This window comes from Lissotriton helveticus, chromosome 1_1 (genome assembly GCF_964261635.1).
Source record: "Lissotriton helveticus chromosome 1_1, aLisHel1.1, whole genome shotgun sequence".
Taxonomy (NCBI): domain Eukaryota; kingdom Metazoa; phylum Chordata; class Amphibia; order Caudata; family Salamandridae; genus Lissotriton; species Lissotriton helveticus.
The window spans coordinates 856,376,021-856,396,790 of NC_136057.1; the positions used below are offsets into that span (position 1 = coordinate 856,376,021).

The 20,770-nt window shown below is 44.4% G+C and overlaps 1 non-coding gene across 1 annotated transcript; it reads right to left on the minus strand.

Moving 5' to 3' along the window:
- Window positions 1–7,490: 7,490 nt before the first annotated feature.
- Window positions 7,491–7,626, minus strand: LOC144780975 (small nucleolar RNA SNORA15). The gene has a single exon (XR_013600850.1). It is a non-coding gene; the product is annotated as a small nucleolar RNA SNORA15 (small nucleolar RNA).
- Window positions 7,627–20,770: the final 13,144 nt, after the last annotated feature.

The following is a 20,770-nucleotide window of genomic DNA, read 5'->3' on the forward strand; positions in this document are numbered from 1 at the left end:
GCATCTTTAAGAGCTTGAAGTGCATTTCAGAAGTGAACATACTGGAGCGAAGCAGCTTGTTGTGCTGTGTAAATAATAACTGTAGTGTGGTGGGGCGCCTTCGCAGTGGACCGCAAAGCGATATATGTCTGAGAAGGCTGCGTGTCAGAGGTCTGTGCATCAGTGTGGCAGGTATCTCATAAAGGGTTCTGTGCATGCGTGGCTGTGTCAGAAGGGTCAGAGTCTCAGTGGGCTGCGTGGCTAGGATGCCTTTTTGGCAGAGACGGCTGTGGACCAGAGATGTCTCTTCATCTGCGAGGGTTATCATGTGCTTTAGAGAGCTGTAGCTCCAAGGAGCTGTGTTCCAGAGAGGGTTGTAGATTGAGAAAGACTGTATACGATGGGTCAGTGTCTCCGAAGGATATGTCCAAAGAGGGGTGTTTGCCGGAGGGGACGGGATCTCGACAGGGCTGTGTGTTAGAGAGCTCTGCATGTCATACAGGGCCGTGCGTTGGCTACGTGGTATCTGTGTCATAGAAGGCTGGCAAATGGAGGCATTGGTGTCACAGAAGGTTGTGTGTCCGATCTGTGTGTGAGAGAAGGCTGTGTGTCAAGTCTGCGGGTCAGAGAAGGCTCTGTGTGTGTGTATGGCTCTGTGTGTGGGTGAGTGTGTGTGTGTGTGTTCAAATGCAATAGGTCTCGCGTTTGAGAGATATTAAGCTATTGGCATTGTAAATGACAATGCCATTTATTTATCTGTTTTCAAAACCAACACATAAACAAAAATTTGTCATTTACAATGCCAATAGCTCTAACATTTGCAAAGGCGATACCGTTGCATTGTAAATGCTTGTTAAAAGCGTGGTCCTCAGGAATGGGGCCCCTTATCCATTATCAGCTCAGGAAGGGCCCTCGCACCCCCTAGTTATCCTTCAGCCTTGGGGATGGGATTCCCAGGGACTTTAAGGGCTCAGGGAGGAAGGCTGTACACCCCAAACCTTTTTCTAAATGTTGGCTTAAGGGGACAGGGTTCTTAGAGAACAAAATAGGCTTGGGAGGCTCACTCATGCCCCCACCCGAGGTAATTTAAAAAATGGCAGGTGACTATTTTCTTTTTCTCTGCGAACCTGCGGGAATCATGTTATGTTATGCTATGTTATCACAATTTATAGAGCGTTTGTTTACACTAAGGTATCTTGGTGCTGAAACTGACTTGAACATGATTGGAAGGAAATTCTTAATTATTAAAGAGCTCATTCCTAAAGGAGAACAGTGATAGCAAAGCTCTATAGTAGGGGGGAAAATTGTTCAACAACTTAGTCCATCCCGTGACTGAACTTCAGCCACCCCAGTTCATTTGACGAAATCTGGGTGTAACAATTTGCTTAGCCCCAGCAGAGTGCAGGAGTCTGGTGGGCTGGTACCATTTAAAACAAGCATTGGCATAGCCAATAGCTCTAGCATTTGGGACCTTATAAGTGTTTAGTTATCCAGCACAATATCCTTGATGCAACAACATCAAGTGTTGCATGGCTAAACACTTATAAGGTCCCAAAGGCAGGGGAAAAAACAGCAAATTGCCACTGGCCCATCTTTTCAGCTAGTAGTTATAATGGGGTTTACCCGTAACCCTCAGAACCTGGGTCCTAAAGTGATACAAGTGTAGTTGTTCTGTCGGGAGTGAGGCAATTTCTTTGTGCATCTATATCAATAGTCGGTCTCTTCATACATTGTAGGAAAACATTCTATGAACAAATTCTAAAGACACAACACGTTTCCTAGGTATTCAAGAATTATTTCTTATTTTGCAAGTATTGATACAGTATATGTAGTGGCTGTCCATAAACGAAAAGATAAAGAATCATACATACAGTGAAAAGGTTTTAGTGACTAGAAGTGATACGTGACATGTGATTTATATATGGATCAAAACACATGACATAAACAATACTGAAGAACATAGATTATCATCAGTCCATATGTGTTACATTGGTCACAACAAAATGTATTCTTTTGCTTTGCGTGTTGTAACTCTTCACGGACGGATTGATGTAAATAACGTCGACGTTTCGACCTTAAGGTATGGTGCACGCCAAATTGCATCCAGGGCGGGTCTTCATCAGGACAAAAAGGGGGTGGACAGCCTGAAATTATAAGGCAGGGTTTTAAGATGTGTGTGTGTCCTATGTGGTTAAAAGTGGTGAACAACAACCATTGGTCTTGCTCACCTGAAGGAGATTATAATAGTGTTTTCTTGGCGCTATCATGGTAAAAAGTGTCAGCCGACACCTGTCTTGGATTTCTTTGTGGTAATCTGAGGAGGAAGATTTGGAATATTCAAAATCTGGCGGTTGTGATTATCCGTATCAGATCAGAAGGTAGGGGGTGGTATACATACCTTCCAATGGATACTTTTAATTAACTTCACCAGCTGGTGAAGGGTACAGGGGAGTGCCGCAACAGCGATCACCTGTCAGGATAGAGTAAATGAACACACCGAGTCACTACTGACCCGTGTGTATAGGGTACTATAGGAAACTGTGGTCTTAAGTACATAAGATTACTGGTCGGAGTAGGTGCTGACTCAGGGCTGTGGCATGCAAGACTGGTGTATATACAATGTGTGTTGGGGTAGGACTGGGAGGGACCGTTTAATTGAAACATGGCGACTATTGCATCATGACAAATATGCGCATATCCGTGGTAGATGCCGACTTGTGAGATATCCCAGGTGTGCAGACATTTATGCGCCCCATACGTAATTAAATGGCCGTGCAACTAGGGCATGCCGAGTATAGGCGTTTAGGTGATACGTGCCGACTGTGAATCGTGCCGAGTATAAGGACCACCGTTCGCATTGGAAGGGCGTCCTGTACTAACATCTTGTTATAAAGTGACGCGGCTATGTGAAATTGATGAGATGTGGGGCCTGTGCATGGTCAAATTACTGTGCAATTGAGACAAGGCTAAAGTCGGGTATTAACGGGCTGTCTTGGGCCGTATTAATTCTAGGGCAACGTGTTTGTGAAGAGTAAGCCTTAATAGTGATTAAGTTTATAAAAAATGTAGTTGTACTTAAACGGGGTGCCCTCGTAGTGCTAAATAGTGTTCCGCAAGGCAAACGTTTTTATTAAAGGCCTCGTTCTATTTGAAGGGAATGGATCCCGTATTTTAACCAGTGATCGCTATTCAAGACTGGCATTGGTTTCACTTACTTGTGGGTGAAGAAGATGTCCGACTCTGTGCTCTCGTGGCGTTGAATGGCGCCCGGGTTACGCCCGTAGTGCCTATTTAACATATGAGGTGACTTGGTATCTGTGTAGACGTGCATGCAGCTAGGGACACAGGTAAAAGACCTTCGTCTGTGAGTCATGGCGGGGCCTAACGTGACATTCTGATGAGTTGTAAGGGATATGTAACATTTCTACATTTTGTATGCCACGGGCAAGTGAAAACCTACTATTGTGAGGTTTGCTCCTGGGGGGAATAGTGTTATAGGTTAGTTGAAAGAAGTATGGGCATAACGGAATGCCTGTTGTGTGTTGTCTGTACGTGCCAGTGAGCCAGGCCTAGAGACAACATCGATTTGGCTCATAACTTGGGGAAAAAAACATTATATGAGCAAAAAAGAAAAACTTGCCATACATCGCCATTGTCCTTTGAATTTGGGAAAATCATACAATAAGGACATATTACATCATTCATTGTTAACTATGGCATTACATAAGTGCCCTTTACACAGCTTTAAAGTCCTCACTGAAGAATATTTAGTTTACCAATCCGCCGAGATTCCTCCCAGACTGTGTGGCCATCTGACTTTCCAATTACTGTATTAATGTGATTCAAAGGGCCATGTTATCATGTATGCTACGAAATACGAGCATGATGCCATAGTTAACAATGAATGATGTAATATGTCCTTATTGTATGATTTTCCCAAATTCAAAGGACAATGGCGATGTATTGCCAGTTTTTCTTTTTTGCTCATATACATTTTTTTTCCCCAAGTTATGAGCCATGTCGATGTTGTCTCTAGGCCTGGCTCACTGGCACGTACAGACACACAACAGGCATTCCGTTATGCCCATTATCTTTTATTATTTTTGGGTTTTATAGAGCGCACGGCTACCCCCGAGGGGGTGTCCCGGCGCTAACAACTAACGAGCTCAGGGAAGAAAGTGTGCAAACAGAAATTTAAGAGGAGAACAACCAAGTCTTAAGTTTGCGGCGAAAGATGGGTTCAGTGGGGACAAATCTTAGATCCAAGGCGAGGTTGTTCCAAAGTCTGGCGGCTAATACTCCAAATGCTCTACCGCCTACTCTGGAAAGACGAAAACGTGGGACAACCAGGAGACGTAGACTATTGGATCGTAAGGATCTAACGGATTGTGATAAGACAAGCCGTTTTTTCAGATAGCCTGGACCGGAGTTGTTCAAGGCTCGAAAAGCAAGTGTTAAAATCTTAAAATGGATACGTCGTGCGATAGGGAGCCAGTGTAGTTTTTTGCGATAGGATGCTACAGATTGACGATACGGAATGTTTCCAATCAGTCTTGCCGCGGCATTCTGCACGATCTGCAAACGTTCAATCTGGTACAAAGGAGCACCAGCGTAGAGTCTGTTGGCATAGTCCAAGTGAGACGTGATTAATGCCTGGACCACAGTTCTACAAGCATTTAGAGGGAGGTATGGAAGAATCTTTTTAATCATACACAATTTCGCAAAGCATGCAGAGGTTGTTTTGTTAATGTGGGGTGTGCAGGAAAGAGTGTTATCAAACTGGAAACCCAGATTGCGAACTGTGAGAGCTGGGATGGGGGGGGGTCAAGAACCGTTGGCCACCAAAGGCTAGAGGGAATAGCCGTTTTCTGATTAAAAAACATTACCTCCGTCTTGTCAGTGTTAAGCCTGAGATGCCCATACTTCTTTCAACTAACCTATAACACTATTCCCCCCTGGAGCAAACCTCACAATAGTAGGTTTTCACTTGCCCGTGGCATACAAAATGTTGAAATGTTACATATCCCTTACAACTCATCAGAATGTCACGTTAGGCCCCGCCATGACTCACAGACAAAGGTATTTTACCTGTATCCCTAGCTGCATGCACGTCTACATGTATACCACGTCACCTCATATGTTAAATAGGCACTACGGGCGTAACCCGGGCGCCATTCATCGCCACGAGAGGACAGAGTCGGACATCTTCTTCACCCACACGTAAGTGAAACCAATGCCAGTCTTGAATAGCGATCACTGGTTAAAATACGAGATCCATTCCCTTCAAATAGAACGAGGCCTTTAATAAAAACGTTTTCCTTGCAAACTAGTACGGAACACTTTTTAACAATACGGAACACCATTTAGCACTACGAGGGCACCTCGTTTAAGTACAACTACACTTTATATAAACGTAATCTCTATTAAGGCTCACTCTTCACAAGCACGTTGCCCTGGAATAATACGGCCCGAGACAGCCCGTTAATACCCGACTTTAGCCTTGTCTCAATTGCACGGTAATTTGACCATGCACAGGCCCCACATCCCATCAATTTCACATAGCCGCATCACTTTATAACAAGATGTTAGTACAGGACGCCCTTCCAATGCGACCGGTGGTCCTTATACTCGGTACGATTCACAGTCGGCACGTATCACCTAAACGCCTATACTCGGCATGCCCTAGTTACACGGCCATTTAATTAGGTATGCGGCGCATAAATGTCTGCAAACCTGAGATATCTCACAAGTCGGAATCTACCACGGATATGCGTATATCTTTCACGATGCAATAGTCGCCATGTTTCAATTAAACGGTCCCTCAGTCCCGGACCAACACACGTTGTATATACACCAGTCTTGCATGCCACAGCCCTGAGTCAGCACCTACTTCGACCAGTAATCTTATGTACTCAAGACCAACGTTTTCTATAGTACCCTATAAACACGGGTCAGTACTGACTCGGTGTGTTCATTTACTCTATCCTGACAGGTGATTGCTGCTGCGGCACTCCCCTGTACCCTTCCCCGGCTGGTGAAGTTAATTAAACGTATCCATTGGAAGGTATGTATACAACCCCCTACCTTCTGATCTGATACGGTTAATCAGAACTGCTAGATTTTGAATCTTCCAAATCTTCCTCCTCAGATTACCACAAAGAAATCCAAGACAGGTGTCGGCTGACACTTTTTACCACGATAGCGCCAAAAAAAACGCTATTATAATCTCCTTCAGGTGAGCAAGACCAATGGTTGTTGTTCACCACTTTTAACCACATAGGACACACTCACATTTTAAAACCCTGCCTTATAATTTCAGGCTGTCCACCCCCTTTTTGTCCTGATGAAGACCCGCCCTGGATGCAATTAAGCGTGCACCATACCTTAGGGTCGAAACGTCGACGTTATTTACATCAATCCGTCCGTGAAAAGTTACAACACGCAAAGCATAAGAATGCATTTTGTTGTGACCAATGTAACGCATATGGACTGATGATAATCTAAGTTCTTCAGTATTGTTTATGTCATGTGTTTTTATCCCTATATAAATCACATGTCACGTATCACTTCTAGTCACTAAAACCTTTTCACTGTATGTATGATTCTTTATCTTTTCGTTTATGGACAGCCACTACATATACTGTATCAATACTTGCAAAATAAGAAATAATTCTTGAATATCTAAGAAAGGTGTTGTGTCTTTATAAATTGTTCATAGAATGTTTTCCTACAATGTATGAAGACACCGACTATTGATATAGATGCACAAAGAAATTTCCTCACTCCCGACAGAACCACTACTCTTGTATCACGGCCCATCTCCTCAAACACTTTTGCACACCTTTGTTTTTATATTTACCAGCCAGTTAAAAAAAAATAGCTTTTAAAATATTTTTTTTCCCTGCCAGCTGCACTACATCGCTTATATGTAAAGATGCGACCTATTGGCTTTGCCAATGCTAGTTTAATTCAAGCTTCTTATAAAGGTGAAAAGAAATCTATCAATTAAATTAGCTGGATTCCCAGAGCACTGACCCAACCACAAGAGCTCAACGAAACAAAAAACAAATTCAAGATTTGGTCCTCACAGATCAATAGCACTGATATGGTAGCAGGTCAAGATTTAATTGTAAACTTCACTAGCTTAAAAACCATCACATCGTTAATTATGTAGAAATAAATTGGAAGCACAAAATATTATTTGATGGGACTGGTGGGGGACGAAGATTCTACCCCTCTGAGTGGACTAGTTGAGACTTGACGAAAGAGTGAACAGATCAATGCATGCAAATCATCTGCAGGCTACCACGAAATATCCAACCCAATCCAGAAATTTTACATGAATAACTACTGTAACATCCATAAATAGCACAACCAAAACAACGAAGATACAGGGGAGGAAGTGAAAATGCTGTATAGTGATGAAGCTCAGTACTGCAAAGTAGTACTTTACTGTGATACACAGCACTGGGAGGAGGGAGAGTATGAAGGACTCGACTGGGTATGTCTTATTGTAGTCACCTTTCTTTACCAACATTCCAATGTGAATGGCCATCGGTTATTTAAATAAAAGAAAAGTGAAATATACTATAGCATGGTGTCTGACTGCATTAACTACTGAAAAAGAAGTGTAGAATTTGCCCATGCAACATTTCTCTATAGGTTAGAAAGTTGTTTTAAAGGTAAAGTGTGAAAAAACATTGTCCAGTACAAGGCTCACGCTATCCCCACCCAACCACTATGTGCAAACATTGATTTGTGAACGCTATTACATCTACCAGGCTACACTGGGGACAGGCTACGATTTTTGACCCATTCATTGTTAATCCTAATTGGGCGCTTAAAATGAATATGGTTCTTCTGCCTCCATATGTATATAAATGTCTCAGAGAATCTCAGGCACATTACCGATGCATAAAAGTTAAGTTCACTCAATTTGTACTAGTCAACACTTGGAAAATCAAACATCTTTGTCCATTTACAAATAACGGACCAACCTCTACTGGTAACCACAATGACAACCGTTGATTTAAAATGCAGAAAGTTCTCCTGCCAAGCTATCTGTTGCATCACACTCCAAATCATGTAATACTTACCTCTGTTAAGATATCAGCCAATTCAGCATGGACGTTAGTACCCAAGGATGTTCTTGCAACATTAATGAACCTTTCCCGGTCCATTTCTTTGGTCATCTTGATTTGTTCCAGGACCTCAAGGGCCTTTTCTTTTGCAGCTCCAAATCCTCCAGTCACTACCCTGGGGTGCAAGCCCTTTAGGGAAATAAAAGTTGAAAATTTAAAGCCATAAAACAGAGATTCAGCTACCAACCTCTAGTAATCAACTTGCAACGGCTCCGGAGAAGTGATCACAGAAAAACTACTAGGAAACTAGTTATGACATGTTGTCCCATAAGAACACGAGATTCCTTTGCTTGAACAAGTTTGTTAGGCCTAAAGCTCATTAAAGATTTGACTTACACTTGGTGGCTTACAGAGACTATAATGTAGCCCTCAGGTGCTGCAAAAGTGGCCAGTGATAAGTGTTTATATGCGTTTGGATACCAATAAAATAAAGAAATTGGTGTCAAAATGACTCCAGAAGCAGGAAAGAAATACAGCCACGCTAAGAATCCAAGGCAAAACAAATTACGTTTGCACTTGTGTGCAGAAATTTGGACAAGGAAACATCTAGACCAGTTTCCACCACACACAAAATTCAAGACTAATAGCTGCATATGCAGAAGATGGTCACCTTGGTAACGGGGTATAAAATGCAGGGGTCAGGACAATCTGGAAAAGTGTTACCCAATAAAAACATGTGCCTCAAGCATTAGGTATAAAGGGACTAAGATTACAGCACTGTACATTTGCCTTAAACTATACTTTCATTGTGTTAGAGAACACGGAGGTACAGAAAGGTTTGAGTACATGTGAATATCAAATTTTTCAATCTGAACAAAACAATAACGCACCTCAGAAATATAGATGTCAGCCTGTTTAAGCAGCTCACCAATAATCAACACATTTGAAGTGGTGCCATCTCTAGTAATGTCATCTTGCGCTGTTGCAACTTTTGCTATTAACAATGCAGTCAGGTGTTGAATTTGCTTAACAAATAAAAACAGATACGATTAAAAACAAGCAGAATTTACAAACGAAACTTGCTACATAGTCACTGAAGCAGCCATGTGAGCTTCCTCATTCATACATTTATCCTAGGATCGCAAACATTTTCAACCAACATGCAACAAGCACCAAAAATAAAAAAGTAAAATTAAAATAAAGTAACGGAGGACCCACCTCAAACAAAATCTTGGTATCCCATTTTATCACAATAATACATGGCCTACCCCCACAAGCATAAAGTACACACTGCATTTTCATTGTCAGCCAGGAAACCAATTAGCGCATGCAGCATAACGCCGATGGATTTTCCTGCACTAGATGTATAAAGCAACAAATCCAAATCCCGATCCTCCAAACTTGCATTAACCGAATGCACATGTAATTGATACGGCTATGTCCACAACCCCAAAGTAGAGAAGACAGAAATGAGAACGAACGCTCGATTGGTTAACATGATTACATTTAGGCATTTATAAAACTAACCATTTCATGAAGTAACACATTGCTGTCTTTGGTAAGTTTGATGTCTCCAGCCCCGGAAACAAGCCTGTAAAAGCGCAGCAAGATTCAAATTGATGTACAACACACTGTTAATGTTCGAACAGAGAAAGGCTATTCATAAGGTCTCACATGCAGTGACGCTTCAATTATCCCAAATGACTATTTATCCCAAATGACTATTTATGTTATCTCGCCTAGATTGCAAATGTACACTACTTTAGGACTCCCTAGAGATTTCACTCAGTCACTTTCTACGTCAATTCCCTACGCCTGCTTGAAGCAGGCGTAAGGGTGACGCAGCATGCATAGAATAGGTGGCTCCTGTGCATTGCAGGAGTCATGTCGCACTTGCGACATGACTCCTGCAATGCGCCGCACGTACGCCGAGAGATGCGTCACGCATCCTCACTGCCTTGCACCATGGTGCGCCGCATCATAAATGCGGCGCACCATGGGTGGCGGAGCAGTGGCGCACTGTGGCGCATGTTAACTGGCGCATGCCTGGGGATGCACCAGTTAACATAAATCTGCCCCATGGTCTCTTATAGGAGCTACCCATGCTCTACACAAACGAGGCAGAAGCTCCAGGGATGCTCTGGTCCATACTAAGCATATGAGAACAAGCACAAACCACAATACCATACTTAGTAATTTGGGTCATCCCTTGTCTTCATTGATTGATTCACCTCGCGCAAAAGTGCCACTAATAGTAATTAAAATGTCACTCATTATTAATCTAAGGTTATGAAAATTACACACATAGCATTCTGAAACCTTGGCAGCTATGTGTGTGGCCGTGGGCATCTCCTATGTGAACGTCTACGAGAGCCAAGGTAAGAGACCATAGCACACGTTTCTTAATAAATTCAAGCCAAAATGTTAAACAGGGAAGCTCTGAATGTGTTGTCATTTATTTGCAAAGCGATTGTAAAAGACTGGGTGCACAAATTATGATTGTAACTAGTTTCTGTACCTGCCATCGTGTTGTTTTGGTGTTACTGCTTTATTACTTGAGCAAAGAGCAAACCTCTCCATGTGTAGTGGAAGTAAGGTTGTTGATTTTTACCTGCCATGACTTGGAGCACAATGGTAGATGTGCCTGTATCACGTATGTCCTTATTCTCGGTTGTAGGGCAGGGTTTGTAGTCTAGCGCACACAATAGGAGTGAGGCTATCATCGGCGCTCAACCCAGGCAGAGGGCCTTGACCCCAGCCTTCTTAGTCCTCGCCTGATATCAGTCAGGCTTATGACAGTCACTCGCTGTCCACTGGTTCCTGGTGACCACCACTACATGCCCCCCCAGTCGCCCTCCTCGCAGCTCCTCTGTCCACCTCTACCCGCCCTGCTCACAGCTGTCCCCCACACTAGGCGCCAAATTCCCAGTTCTTGTCGTCTCTCTCTCTCGTCTTTGGAGTGAGTTTTCTTTGGGGATGTGGGGGTCTTTTGGATGATCGAATTCAGAGATTCCACATCTGGATTCTCTATTAACACACTCTCGTGTGGTTTCTTCAGTCAGCAGTAGAGCATGGCATCCACCGAGATGCATCGCTGCTTTTTTGTTGAAACTTCACATTTTATTAAGCCATCGATCGAGCTCGTCAGCTTTTGTGTTCCAAGCGCTGCTTTAGCGTGGCCACTTTATATAAAATGTTGGTACCAGTCACACGGTGGTGCTATTCCGCAACTTTAGGACCAGGGCGCACACTACTTACACAGCATATGGTAGTATTTAATAATGAAATATTAGATAACGAGTTGTGTCTGATGTGTACATTTTTTGCTGGATTTATTAAAGAGGAACACTCGCCTTGTCAGCACCCAAGAAGACGGCAACCTTACAACGCATTATTCACTCCAAAAGGCAACAAGCATTGGCCAAGCAGCAGTAAAGCCGCGTGGCAGTGAAAGTGGCAGCAGTGGGAGGGGGTATGGCGATTTCCTTTCGGTAGCGTGCGACCATATGGCGCCGCGCGCTCCCGAAAGGAAATCGCCAAGATGTGCACGCGTTGCATTAGCATTTCTTTGCTGAAAAAGCTCTGCCAATGGCATAGGCGAGACCTAAATATGCCTCAAGAATGTTTGGGCCAGTGTTATGAAGGACTTTATGAGCGATGCAGAGGCCTTTGAATTTAATTTGGTTTCTTGCTCTAAGGCAATGATGTTTATAGATTTCTTTGGAAACAGACTGGAATTTTGGGTATTCCTAGTAGAAGTCTGGATGCTGCATTTTGAACTATCTGCAGTCTATTTAGGTGTTGAGCCTTAATGTTCACTTAAAGTCCATTGTATTAATCCAACTTAGACAACACTAATGCTGTCATAACTGTCCTTTTAGTGTTAGCTGGGAGAAAAGGAAGGATTTTCCTAATCATTTTTATTGTGAAAAAAGAGGAGGAAAGCAAATCGTTAGTTTGATTTCCAAAAGTCAACCTATTATCAATCAAAACACCTAGGTTCCTTGTCTTGTTTACGGGATTGGGTAAGGAGCCTAGTTCTTCTGGCAAGCTAGGAGAGGGCAAAACTGGCAAAAGGCTTCCAAACTGTATCACCTCATTCTTTTTCTGTATTAAGCTTCAGAGAGTGTTTGCTCCTCTTTGAGCTACATTTACAATTGTGGAAGCGTGTGGGGCTAGATGGTTCATTTTCGGAAACCAACACCGCAATGTGTGTATTGTCAGCATATGAGGTCAACGAAAAATCAGATGTTTTAATCAGGGTAGGCAGCTAAGTTACATAGACCTTAAATAATGTTAGACTGAGTGAGGATCCCTGTGGAATCCCAGAAGGGCAGAGAGAAAGGAGCTGAGTCAAACTGCTCCATAGCGACAGATAGTACCCTATCAGATATCAATGAGATAAGTAAAGCCAATGCTTTGTTTTTAAATCCTGGTTCTCTCAGGCGTTAGATCAGTAAATTATGGACCACCATATCAAATGCTGCTGATAGGTCAAGGAGAATAAGGGCTGCGGCACCACCTCTATCCAAACTGCCCTTATCTCCTCAGTGGCTTTGATCAGAGACGTCTCTGTACTGTTCTTCGGTCGGAAATCAAACTGTATGGGGTCCAACAAACAGTTCTCTTGAATAAACTGGGCCAGCTGAGAATTCATAACTTTATCCACAATTTCAGCTGGGAGTGGGAGATGGGAATTCAGGCGCTAGTTGTTGTGTTCTGTAGTGTTCGGACTAGGTTTCTTTAAATGTGGGTGGATAGAAGCTTTTTTCCATTGTGTAAAATAAACGTCTGTGATGAACATCGAGTTGAAAATGGCAGAGAGATTTGTACCTATAAGATTTTCAATGGATTTTAAGGAAGGCAAGGGTCTAGGGGGGATCCCGATTTCTCTGTTAAAATCATATTTTCAACCCAATCAGATGTAAAATGAAATAATCACTTTGGGAGGCCACGAGTTTGCAGCAAAAACAGATGTGTTTTTTTCATTATTGGCCCAAGACGGAGGTCTTTCTGGGATCCCCCTCAAGGGCTAGGGTGTAGAATATCCCAATCATGCCCACTTATGTTTTTTTTATTTATTTCAGGGCAGGGTACTAAGTCTCCGAGTCCTGGAATGGCTGGCAGCAACATTTTTCTTTATGTTGCTGGTAGCCAAATAGGGGTGCTTGTTCACACAGTAGCGAGATGGCCCAAACAAAAAAAAAGCTTCCTAGGCCGATCATAACGATTTAGTTTTCTAAATTGGGTTTGAGTCCCTCTAACCCAACTGCCCAGATATCCAAATATTTTCAGACTTAATATCTCAAAAACTACTGAATGGATTTGCATCAAATCACAAAAACATGCTTTCAGGACTAAGGTCTAACTACCTGCCAGTTTTGTTCTTTGTCCATTTTCTTTTTCCTTTACAGGAAGTAGAACTTGCAAGAAGTGGAAGGTTGTGAAGACCCAGAGGCCGAAGGTGCTGCCAATCAAGGAGAGAGGAATACATCGTTAAAATGGAAATCACTACGGGAGCCAGGAGCAGGTAAGTGGTGCATGATAAAAAACAAGGCAAGGCACTGGAGTGCGTGTGGAAGCAGCTGTTATAGCTGTGTCTGCACATGGCAGTAAGATGTACGTGTGGCCGTTGGAACAGGTGCTCAAGTGGCTTAGTGTTATCAGGCCCCACCGTTAGAACACATTGATGAGAGCTTGTGCAAGCAAGCCACCTGTAAACGGTTGTGTGCCTTTCTAGATTGTGCAGAGTTCTGTTTTAGTGCAGCCACTGCCAGCAGGGATAATTTACAGAATCAATGAATCACAAATACATTATTCATTGTAAACCTACCATTGCCACCAGGGATATTTATGACAGTACAAAAGAATGCATAGAGCGTGAAACCTCAGTAAAGAACTTCACAAACCCCAGGGAGAGGGGTCATAGTTTAAAACCAGCAACCCAGTTGTCCATGCTACTTAGCGCACAAATTGAGCATTATATTGGCATGAAGTGGTGAGAGTTGGAACCCTGACAGTCCCCCCACCCAAGGGTCTTCTTACTGGACAGAGTTTATAGGGAAACAGAACATGAAAAAAAAAGATCAACCTGGTGGCATGAACAAAGGAGGTGGGTTCCCAAGACTAGTCTGCATGGCCATACCCTTTCCAGTCTACTAGACTTTTGAAGTGGGATGAAATGCACCATTTGTTTGGAATAGATCTACCACTCATAGCACTGTTGTGTATTTTTTTCTCTGGGAGCAAGTCTGTGATAAAATCTAAATCGATTGTGTGCCAAGGAGCGGGAGGTATAGGCAATGGTTGTAATACCCCTAACAGCTATTTTTAGCACAAATTGGACAGGTGAGGACATATATCTAGACATCCTGAAGCATTGACTCCACTTTTGGTGGAGATCTTGCAATTGGTCAAGGTTTTATGAATGCCCCGATGACCAGCTAGTGCGGTGTAATGGTTCCAATACTAATACGTATTGCACAAGGGCTGTGGTTAGAATGAATAGACATTCTTTGTGGTAGACCAAACCACCTGTTATGTTCTAAATTCCCTTTCTTATTGTGTGTTTATACATATTATGTAAGTTAGTATTATGTGGCTAACTACATGCCATTTGTATTCGCATTATGCAACCCACTGAGTTATCCTTGCAGCATGTAAGTTTTGTTAGCTTGTGTGCCTCCATTTTGTAATTCACGGCTACTAGAAGTTTGTTTAAGCCGCATCCACACTTGGCCCCATTTTGCTTTTCGCTTGCTTCAGCAGAACTGTAAAACTGTACACTGTTATTATTCTCTCTCTGCTGTCCAAGGTTGAAGTCTGATTTGCTAACGAATAGATGTTCTTTTCGTACATTCCATTCTGTATATGTAGTTCTGCTCCGATGTTAGGAGACATTGAGGCCCAGCACATTGGCCTTGGAGTACTGATTACGAACTTGCCTGGCAGGTGTTAGCTCATCCCTCTGTACCTCCTTTGTTCATGCCCAGCTCAGGTCAGTACATTTCCACAAGAGGCGTGGTTGAAGTCCCCAGAAGGGTTTATCATGTATTAGCACAGCTTGGGGAGTTAGTCCCACTCTGCAACCATCTTAGGATGAAGGCCTGACTTGGGCTCCTCTGCAGAGCATATATTCAATAAAGTAAGTTTGCATTCTCTACTGTCTGACCGACTCTTCATTTGGGAAGTCATAGCAGGTGGTTGTGGAAATAACCCGCAGGGCACTAGAGTAGCCCCGTCTTTCAGTTGGCAACCAACCAGGGACCCCATGAAGGCAAACTTTGGAGTTGACAGTTTGGTCTGAAGAGTCGGCAGTGGAGAATACCTTGACTTAAACCTGCCAGTGAGTGATTTGATTCTTGGAAAATGGCGCCTTGCTTTGGATGACACAAGCCTAAGGGCTGTGCTTGGTACAGTCTGTGGACTGTTTTGTTTTAGACATGATGGGTCTGCGGACCCTTACAGGACACAGAGTGCTTGTGAGTAGGACTGGGCCAATTGATAATTGGCTTTCTGGTGCAAAGATCTGCAACTGTTTGCAGGTAACCTGCCAGACCAATTGGTAATTTGGATCTGGATTTGAAAAGGTCTAGGGCTGTGGCCTGTCCCTTTGTATTGGTACAGTCTCCGGACTGTTTCGGGTGCAGTTTGCGGACTGCCTTATTTGGATGACACAAGTCGACGGGCTGTGTCTCTTGGTTTAGTCTTCGGACTATTTTGGTTTGAATTTTGTGGGTTTGCGGACCCTTGGAAAAGGCACAGATTGTTCGTGAACAGCCTGCCAGGCCAATTGGTAATTTGGCTCGTGCTCTAAAAGGTCTGAGGCTGCTTGCAGATAATTTGCCAGGCCAATTGGTAATTGAGCCCATGTTTGAAAAGGTCTGGGACTGAAGCCTGTTTTCTTGAACTTGGTGCAGTCTTTGGGCTGCAGTGTACGGTTTGCGGACCGATCTATTTGATTTTGGACCATTGTTTGTTAGTGTCATATTTGCCAGTTGAGGACAGTGTATGTGTCTAATATTAATATGCCTTGTCAGTAAGTTTGGGTGTTTCAGATGTCGATGTTGTTCCACTGATGCTCGATTGGAAGATAGCCAGCCTGCACCTCCGGAGGGTTCCCCAAATTTTGACGTATACATGAAGCACGGTATTGGCCCAATTATGCTTAGCCCGTTGTGGCATAAATATACGAAGGACAATGCTGAGCTGCCATGGCCGCTTGTTGGCTCTTTTGATGAGCAAAATGTAAATTTCTTGCAGGACAAATTGCTTGCCAGATAAAGTAGGCAGTCAATGTTTGATTCTTTAAGAGTGTGGCAGAAAGAAGCGAAACAGAGGCGTATGAGAGCGGAGAAAGAGGTCAGGAAAAGACAGACACAGACAATAACACAGAAAGCAGTGGCCTATGAGAGGGAAAAGGTAGAGAAAGGCATAGCATGTGCAAACAGGAAGTATCGCTTACAGACTGATAAATGTTATGTTACGAGGAAAGAAGGTGAACACTTCATTGAAGAGCTATTTGATTCTCACACCGCCTTCTTATGCCCCTGAACGGATATACCCAACAGTCATGATGTCCCAGTCTCTGTCTCCTAGTGCCACACTCCTGAATGCCTCTACATACAGTTCTACTGCCTCTGCCTGACCGCTCTTGCCTCCCTTTTTCACATGCCAGTAACTATAGCGGGTGCTGCTAGCCCACCTATCCTGTCCGTTGATCCCACTTCGGCTACCACGGCTCTTTCCACACCTACAGCGCTGTCCCCTTACATGATGATTCCTGTCTGCATCCACTCTTTCCCCCCTGGGTGTGACACCTCAAACGCTGTCGAATGTTGACACGTCTATGCGCAGGATGCTTGAAGGAAGCTGGGCAGCAGCACAAGATTGCATGGAGAGAGTGTTGGTACGTTCTGCTGTGGTCCAGGGCAGCACTCTCCCCAGCAGCTCTGCCTCACCGCCGCAGCCTCGAATACCCCGCATCACCGGGTTTGCGCCTGCAGTCCGCCCAGCCTGGTAAATTCGTGCAATTCTGTGTGTAACTTCCTGTATTGTATTCCACTCTGCATTCCTTAATTGGTTCACACCTGCATTCCATATTTGTTTTTTTGACCCCGCAGCACTGGGTTCATGCCTGCAGCCAGCCCAGCCTGGTAAATCTGTGTAATTCTGTGTTTCACTTCTTGTATTGGTATTCAACTCCGCTTCCTCATTTGGTTCAACCCCGCATTCCATAATTGCTTTTTGAACCCCTTTCCGTCGGACTATCTGATTCTGTTTTTCCTCTGCTTGTTAAATCCATCGCCGCTGCTGCCCCTGCGGCCCCTCCCATCCCGACTCAGATCCCGCTCCAGCCTCTCTACCGCTGGTCCTGTGCCCCCTACTTAAAGGGGACTGCATGCAGTGGGCACACTGCAGGTGCTCCAAAGGCGTGCCTAAGGCAAGCCAGTCAGCACCTGTCCGTGACCCGACCCTGACCAATGCCAGGAACCTTGGTTCTCCTAGACCCCATCGCTACGACTCAACCACCCTCCACGCACTCAATCCTGTAAGACACAACGACTGCACAAGATCCTCACCAAACACCACCCATGGTCAGTTCTCGTGTAGACCCTGCCACAGATCTTTCACCATTGGCAAAGCTGCCACAACTGTTGAAGGCCCGCCTGATGCACGCACCACCAAAACCCTGACATGCATCATCCTCAATGTGTGCTCCCTGCACCGACACGTCGTAGAATTTTGGGACCTGATCGACACACATATCACCCAAAGTGATAATTTCACGGACCCTGTACCAACGCCACCTCCAGCCCTGACATCACCACGGCAATCCCTGTTGTATGGCGTTTTAGATTCCGAATGAATTTTCACGATTCATGCCCTTATATAGGTACAATCCACGTTGCCCTTATATAGGCATAGAAATCAAGCCCTTATTTAGGCTTAGCCCATTCTACCCAAATACAGGCATGGCTACTTCCATCCGTTCATCAACGTCACAATGAAGTCTTGGAAAACCAGACTCGTAAGCAGAAGGGACTTCCCCTAGCCTGAGTATTGATTTCTCTAAGAAACTCATTACTATGCATGAACAACCATTCCTTAGGGGTTCATCCATGGTGTTCATATGCCCGACTTTACGTCAAAGCTGGCATTCCTAAACACCTTCAAGGTATAAATATACCTTCACTTGCTATAGCAAAGTACGGTGGTTCAGTGCAATTCGACGACCTACTTGCCCGACGCAGCTTGCTACAGCAAGTGCTGAAGGAAGCCGACTCTCCAAGCTGACGCACTGATCAGGCACCTGCCCTCCTCTGCGAGAAATCCAGCTCCAGTGTTTCTGACTCTCCTTGCGAGGTGTTGGGAAATCGAGTCCGAGACAGAGATACCAGACCTCCTTCATTCTAAGGTATGGAGCTGATTAGAACCTAGAGAAACCTTTGGCAATTCTTGGCAGAACTAAAAATTTATACTAAACAATACTTACTTCTTCTTTCGTACCAGACCTAGGTTAGGTACATTGGGGTAGGCATATTTTAGAAGCATCATTTGAGTATTTTAGCCTGTGTTATTTATGTATGTATTTTTATATGGCTTAGAAACCATACAATTTTATAACAGTATTATTTTATAATACTATTCTCGCAGTACGCATTATTTTTTGCATTCTGTCTAACAATTGTTGCAGTTCACCTCTCTTGCATGAGAATGAAGACTTTTAATTAAAACACCCGTCTCACTATTTCTCTGCAACTCTGTAGAAACAAAGCATGCACGATTGACTGAGTGAAATTCTTATCTATGGGTTCCACGACTCTGAAGATATTTTCTAGTCCTAGGGAAACAAAGTTGTCATGTTTATGCGGTTGTCAGAAACGAATCCTTTTCTTGTTTATTCGAGAAAGTTTCTAGTGACCTCTGAGCCCGCTGGCACTCACAATTAAGTTTAGTATATTCGATAGAGACCCACTGACCTAAGTCCTATGTGATATCTATAGGATATATTATTCCAAAGCGCAGACCCTATTGGGAATATAGGAACTACACTACACCCCGACGGCTACAAGATCCAGAGAAAGGACCACCCCCACCGTCCAAAAGGAGGACTCGCCATCGCCCCCTTCCGATTCTACACATCCAGCATGAGTGACCCACACTCCAACACAGAGCACCTTCACTTACACATCCAGACCAGCTCCAGTACCATGCTACACAGCACCCTCATCTACAGACCACCAGGACCTCACACCCAGCCCACGACTTCCACTGCCGAGCTTGCTGCCCCCCACGCCATCACCTCCACAGACTACATCGTACTCGGGGACCTTAATTACCACCTCAACAACTGCAATGACATGGGTCCCTTGCTCACTTTGCCACTGGATTCAAGCTAGCCTGGCTGATGGCGGCTGATTAGCCAGAAACCGGTCCCAGGATGCTGGTTTCCGGTCCAGGGAAGACATTGCTTGGCAGTTCGGGCTGGACTGTTCCCATGAGGCACAGGGTCAGACTGATTTGCATATGGCCATGTCTGAACTGGGGTGGCGGAGTGAGCTAAAGAATGATGATGGATTAAACCCAGATCAGTTGACTGGGGTGAGTGCTTGCATTGTTAAACACTCCGTCCATCATCCCCTTTGGTTTGCTTTGTTTGCCCTACGTTGGCAGGGTATGCCCAGACGTGGGTCCCTTGCTCACTTTGCCGCTGAATTCAAGCTAGCCTGGCTGATGACGGCTGATTAGCCAGAAACCAGTCCCAGGATGCTTGTTTCCGGTCCAGGGAAGACATAGCTTGGCAGTTTGGGCTGGACTGTTCCCATAAGGCACAGGGTCAGACTGATTTGCATATGGCCATGTCTGAACTGGGGTGGCGGAGTGAGCTAAAGAATGACGATGGATTAAACCCATATCAGTTGACTGGGGTGAGTGCTTGCATTGTTCAACACTCCGTCCATCATCCCCTTTGGTTTTTTCTTTGATCACCACTGCTTTCACTTCACCTGCAACACCACCACCGCCATCAACCCTGCCCAGTGCCTACCACGATGGAACTGGAGCAAGGTCACAGAGGAACACCTCAACCCCACCCTCTTCCAAAACCTCCATAGAGCCACGACCAACACCGCAGCCATAGAATTTCACCGCTGGATCTCCTGCTGTACCGATAAGCTCGCACCCCTCCGCCACCCAGCCAAACAACGCCCTCTGAAAGCTGAAAGTTCACCAATGAACTACAAGAAGACAGACACTACTGCATATGCCCAGAGAAAATCTGGCGAAACCAGAAAACCACTGAAGCACTGATCAACCACAGGGGCGTCCTGAAGGAATACCACCAGCACATAAGAGACACCAAATGTACCTTCATAAGACCAATGCGACCAATGCTAAGGAACTGTTCAACATCATATGCAGTTGGCAAAACCCACCAGCGAAGCCATGGACATCACACCCTCCCAGGAACTCTGTAGCAAGCTCAGCTCCTATTTCCATCAGAAGATCAAGGTCCTCTTCGACAACTTCAGTGAACCAGCACCAGATACCACCCTCTACCCACCACCACTGATAAGCCAGCCATCATGACCTGGGCCACTGTCGAACACATCTCCGCAACCATGAAGAAAAGCCACTCAGGAGCTCCAACCGACCCTTGCCCACCGCACATATTACACAGGGCGCCGCCACCATCACACCCAAACTAG